Raw genomic sequence first — 5619 nt, forward strand, 5'->3', positions numbered from 1 at the left:
GTGCACTTGCGGAAATCACACACATCAAGTTTTTGGCGCCGTTGCCGGGGAATTGTTTATTTTTAAGTTGGATTTTAATTGTTTTAAGCTAATTAGAATTTTTATTTTCTTTTATTTTCACTACTGTTCCTTGTGTTTTTCAGGTACTTTTCTTGTATATGAGACGATCGAAAAGCACAAGTGATACTGAATTGTTGTTCAATCCTGAAATTGAAAAATTCTATCGAGCCAACAAAAAGGAATACAAAAGAAGAAAGGAAGCAGAAAAAGAAGAACAACAAAGATTTGAGCAAGAGGAGACAATAGAAAATATGGAGAATCAAAATAGAGCTATTGGTGGAAACAATGGAGGAAATGAGCAAAATAGGCAAAATGAAGTGGTTAATCAAAATGATCCTCAAAGAAGATCCATGTTAGATTATGCTTTTCCTAGATGTGCTGATGTGAGAGATAACAGACCTATCATTGGAGCTAATCAATTTGAGCTAAAAACTGGTCTCATTCAAATGGTTCAGATTTCACAATTTGGAGGTAGTCCACTTGAAAATCCTCATTCTCATTTGAAGAAATTTTTGATGATATGTGGCACACAAAGACAACCTGGAGTCTCAGATGAAGTGATTCGGCTCACTTTATTTCCATTCTCTCTTCGGGATTCAGCATTGGAGTGGTATGACTCGCTTCCACAAGCTATTATAGCTACTTGGGAACAGCTATCTCAAGCTTTTCTATCTCAGTTTTTCCCACCTGGGAAGACCACTCATTTGAGGAATTTGATGGTAGCTTTTAAGCCAAGGGATGATGAAACTTTATATGAATCTTGGATGAGATTTAAGGAGCTTGAAAGGCAATGTCCTCATCATGAAATACCCAAATGGATGATTGTTCAGAATTTCTACACCAGAGTTACTCCAGCCATAAGAAACACAATTGATTCACAAGCAGGAGGAGATTTCATGAGAATGACAAGTGAAGAATGCTATGATCTATTAGAGAAGATTGCTCATAACACCCATTTGTGGGGAAATCCTAGAGCACTTGAGCCAAAGAAGGCTGGGATTTATGAACTTGACTCAGTTAGCTACATGAATGCAAGATTTGATCAGTTGACTCAGCTTCTTAGTGATTTTTGCACAAAGGCAACAACCTCAACTCCTACAACTATGCAACAAGTTGCTTACACAGATGGAACCCAAAGTTGTGGAGTTGATTACTCTTCTTATGGTGATGATTATTTGCAAGAACAAGCTGCTTATGCAGGAGGTTATCAATAAAAACCTATGGGAAATGCTTATTCTAATGTGAACAACTCAACATGGAGACCACAAGCAACTTTTGCTCAACAAGGCCAAAGCTCAAATTATGCTCATAACCAACAGTATATGCAGCAGAATAGGCCTCAATTTCAGCCTCAATTTCAGCCCACAAGGCAGCCACCACCGAGATATCAAGCAAGAGCACAACAATCCCTTCCACCTCATGAACCGAAGCCAACCTTGGAAAGCATGATGGAAAAATTCTTTGCTGAACAAAGCAAGATGAATAGCAAATTGGAGGAAGAAATGCAACACATGAGACAAACCATGGATCAATTACAAGTCCACAACCGCATGTTGGAGACTCAATTGGCTCAACAAGCAAGCTCATCGGGAAGCAAATCCTATGGGAAGCTACCTAGCCAATCACAAAACCCTCATGAACAATGTAAGGTTGTGACTTTGAGAAGTGGTAAGAAAGTTGGTCAATAGAGTGAAAACAAGAGAGAAGAAAAAGAGAGCACAAAAGAAGAAAATTCAATTGAGAGCAAGAAAAATGAAAAAGAAGAAGAAAGCAAAAGTGAGCAAGATGAGGGAGAGAAACCATACATCCCACCTGAACCTTACAAGCCCACCCTTCCCTACCCTCAAAGATTCATCAAGCATAAGCTAGACAAACAATTTGGCAAGTTCCTTGAAGTGCTAAAGAAGTTGTATATCAATGTGCCATTCACTGAGGCACTATCCCAAATGCCAAGTTATGCCAAGTTTTTGAAGGAGATTCTTTCCAACAAGAGAAGGCTAGAAGATTATGACACCATCAACTTGGGAGAGCAATGCAGTGCTATAATTCAGAAGAAGTTACCTCCCAAACTCAAAGATCCGGGTGTGTTTTCCATTCCTTGTCATATTGGTGATAATTGTGTGGCAAATGCCTTATGTGACCTTGGAGCTAGTGTCAGCCTAATGCCTCTTTCAATATATGAGAAGTTGAATATGGGAGAGTTGAAGCCCACAAACATGTATCTTTCATTGGCTGACCGTTCAATTAAGTATCCAGAAGGCATTCTAGAAAATGTGCCTATCAAGGTTGGGAAATTCTACATTCCGGTGGACTTTGTCATTTTAGATATGGAAGAAGACACAAAAGTTCCTATCTTATTGGGAAGACCCTTTTTGGCAACAGCTGGTGCATTAATTGATGTAAAGGGTGAGAAATTGACACTTAGAGTGGGAGATGATCAAATGATATTCAACATCAATCCAGCCATGAAAAGGAAACATGAAGAAGTTGAGTCTTGTTTGCGGGTAGACATTATTGATGAGATTGTTCAAGAGCATTTTAGAAAAGGCTATCCACAAGACCCACTTGAAAATTGCTTAGTCCATGGTGGGAGCATTGATGATGATAATCACAACATAGCTGCTTTTGCACAACACTTGGAGAGCTCTCCACCACATCCTGAAGCCACAAATTTTCAGCTTGAAGAAGTGCAAACTTTGGAGATCAAATCACCATCATTAAAGGTAGAGGATGCCCCAAAGGTAGATCTTAAACCTCTTCCTTCCAACCTCAGGTATGCTTTTCTTGGACCAAATGGAACATATCCTGTTATAATTAATGCATCTTTGACTGATATTGAGAATGAAAAATTGTTGAGAGTTTTGAGAGAATATAGAAGAGTTTTGGGTTATGCAATTGATGATATAAAGGGAATTAGTCCAACAATTTGTATGCATAGGATTTTCCTTGAGCCAAATAGTAAACCTTCCATTGAACACCAAAGAAGATTGAATCCTACGATGAAGGATGTTGTGAAAAAGGAAATCCTCAAATTACTAGCTGCTGGAATTATTTACCCTATTTCTGACAGTGAGTGGGTTAGTCCTGTGCATGTTGTACCAAAAAAAGGTGGGGTGACAGTTGTTAAAAATGAGAATAATGAATTGATACCCACTAGAACTGTTACAGGTTGGAGAATGTGCATAGACTATAGGAAGTTGAACAATGCTACAAGAAAAGACCATTTTCCCCTTCCTTTTATGGATCAAATGTTAGAGAGATTAGCCAAGCATTCTTTCTTTTGTTACTTAGATGGATATTCTAGTTTCTTTCAAATTCCAATACATCCTGATGACCAAGAAAAAACTACCTTTACATGTCCCTATGGCACCTTTGCCTATCGAAGGATGCCATTCGGATTGTGTAATGCGCCTGGTACATTTCAAAGGTGCATGATGGCCATTTTTTCTGATTTTATTGAAGAAATTATGGAGGTCTTCATGGATGACTTTTCAGTTTATGGTACTAATTTTAATTCATGCTTGACTAATTTGTCTAAAATCTTACAGAGATGTGCTGATAATGATTTGGTGTTGAATTGGGAGAAATGCCACTTTATGGTCCAAGAGGGGATCGTTTTAGGGCATTTGATCTCAAATAGGGGAATTGAAGTGGATAGAGCTAAAATAGAAATTATTGAAAAAATGCCCCCTCCAACCACTGTCAAAGGAGTGCGGAGTTTTCTTGGACATGCCGGGTTTTACCGGCGATTTATTCAGGATTTTTCTAAACTTGCTAAACCCTTAACAAATCTTTTGAATCATGATGTTAAATTTGATTTTAATCAAGATTGTATGGTTGCTTTTTGCAGGTTGAAGATGGCCTTAACAACAGCTCCTATCATGCAACCCCCGGATTGGACTTTGCCATTCGAAATCATGTGTGATGCAAGTGAGTTTGCTGTTGGAGCTGTCCTTGGCCAGCGAAAAGATAGGAAACCTTATGCCATTTACTATGCAAGTTGAACCCTTGATGAAGCTCAAGTTAATTATGCCACAACTGAAAAGGAGTTCCTTGCGGTAGTATTTGCACTCAATAAATTTCGTTCTTATTTGGTCAACTCAAAGGTAATAGTTTTCACTGATCATGCAGCAATAAGGTATCTAATGAGCAAGAAAGAAGCTAAATCTAGGTTGATTAGATGGATTTTGTTACTTCAAGAATTTGATTTGGAAATAAGAGATAAAAAAGGTGTTGAGAATGTGGTGGCTGATCACCTTTCTAGGATAAAAACTGAAAATAAAGATGATGAAATTGTGCCAATTGATGAGTTTTTCATGAATGAGCAGTTGTATGTGTTGAATTCTGCACTTCCATGGTTTGCTGATATTGTGAATTTCTTGTCTTGTGGTGTCTTGCCACCTGATTTATCTTGGCAGCAAAAGAAAAGATTCTTGCATGATGTTAAATTTTATTCTTGGGAAGAACCTCTTTTGTTTAGGAGATGTAATGATGGAATAATTAGGAGATGTATACCAGAGGAAGAAATAAATGATGTTATTTACCATTGTCATTCCTCTGAATATGGTGGTCATTTTAGTGTCTCAAAAACTGTTGAAAAGGTCTTGACATCAAGTTTCTATTGGCCTAATATGTTTAAACATGTGAGAGACTTTGTAAGCAAGTGTGATAGGTGCCAAAGGGTTGGCAACATTTCCAAGAGAGATGAGATGCCCCAACAATCCATATTAGAAGTTGAATTGTTTGATGTGTGGGGAATTGATTTCATGGGGCCATTTCCATCTTCTTATGGGAATAAATATATCTTGGTAGGGGTGGACTATGTATCTAAATGGGTAGAAGCTATAGCTACACCTACCAATGATGCAAAAGTTGTGGTAAAATTTCTGAAAAAATTTGTTTTAACCAGATTTGGTGCCCCACGTGCCATAATCAGTGATGGTGGTAGCCATTTTTGCAACCACCAATTTGAAAAATTGATGAGAAAGTATGGGGTAAAGCATAGGATTGCCACACCATATCACCCTCAAACAAATGGCCAAGTAGAAATCACAAATAGAGAAATCAAGCAAATCTTGGAGAAAACTGTCAATAAGTCCAGAAAAGATTGGTCCCTTAAATTAGATGACACTCTTTGGGCATATAAAACAGCATTTAAAACCCCCATAGGAACTACACCTTATAGGTTAGTTTTTTGGGAAATCATGCCATTTGCCCGTAGAGTTAGAACATAAAGCTTATTGGGCCATAAGAGCAATCAATTTTGATTTACAAGCTGCTGGACATAAAAGACTTTTGCAACTTGATGAGTTAGAAGAATTGAGACTTGATGCTTATGAAAATGCTAGGATCTATAAAGAAAGAACAAAAAAATGGCATGATAGGCATATCAAGAAAAAGGACTTTAAAGAAGGAGATTTAGTTCTCTTATTCAATTCAAGGTTGAAATTTTTTCCAGGAAAACTAAAATCAAGGTGGTCCGGTCCATTCAAAATTATAAAAGTTTTCCCTCATGGTGCTGTGGAAATCTTTGGTGAAAAATCGGGTAATTTCAAGGTA

The 5619-nt window shown here is 37.7% G+C and overlaps 1 non-coding gene across 1 annotated transcript; it reads right to left on the reverse strand.

The window, feature by feature from the left end:
* Positions 1–761: 761 nt before the first annotated feature.
* Positions 762–868, reverse strand: LOC131181151 (small nucleolar RNA R71). The gene has a single exon (XR_009149779.1). It is a non-coding gene; the product is annotated as a small nucleolar RNA R71 (small nucleolar RNA).
* Between the last annotated feature and the right edge of the window lie 4751 nt (positions 869–5619).

This window comes from Hevea brasiliensis, chromosome 6, assembly GCF_030052815.1.
Source record: "Hevea brasiliensis isolate MT/VB/25A 57/8 chromosome 6, ASM3005281v1, whole genome shotgun sequence".
Classification (NCBI taxonomy): Eukaryota; Viridiplantae; Streptophyta; class Magnoliopsida; order Malpighiales; family Euphorbiaceae; genus Hevea; species Hevea brasiliensis.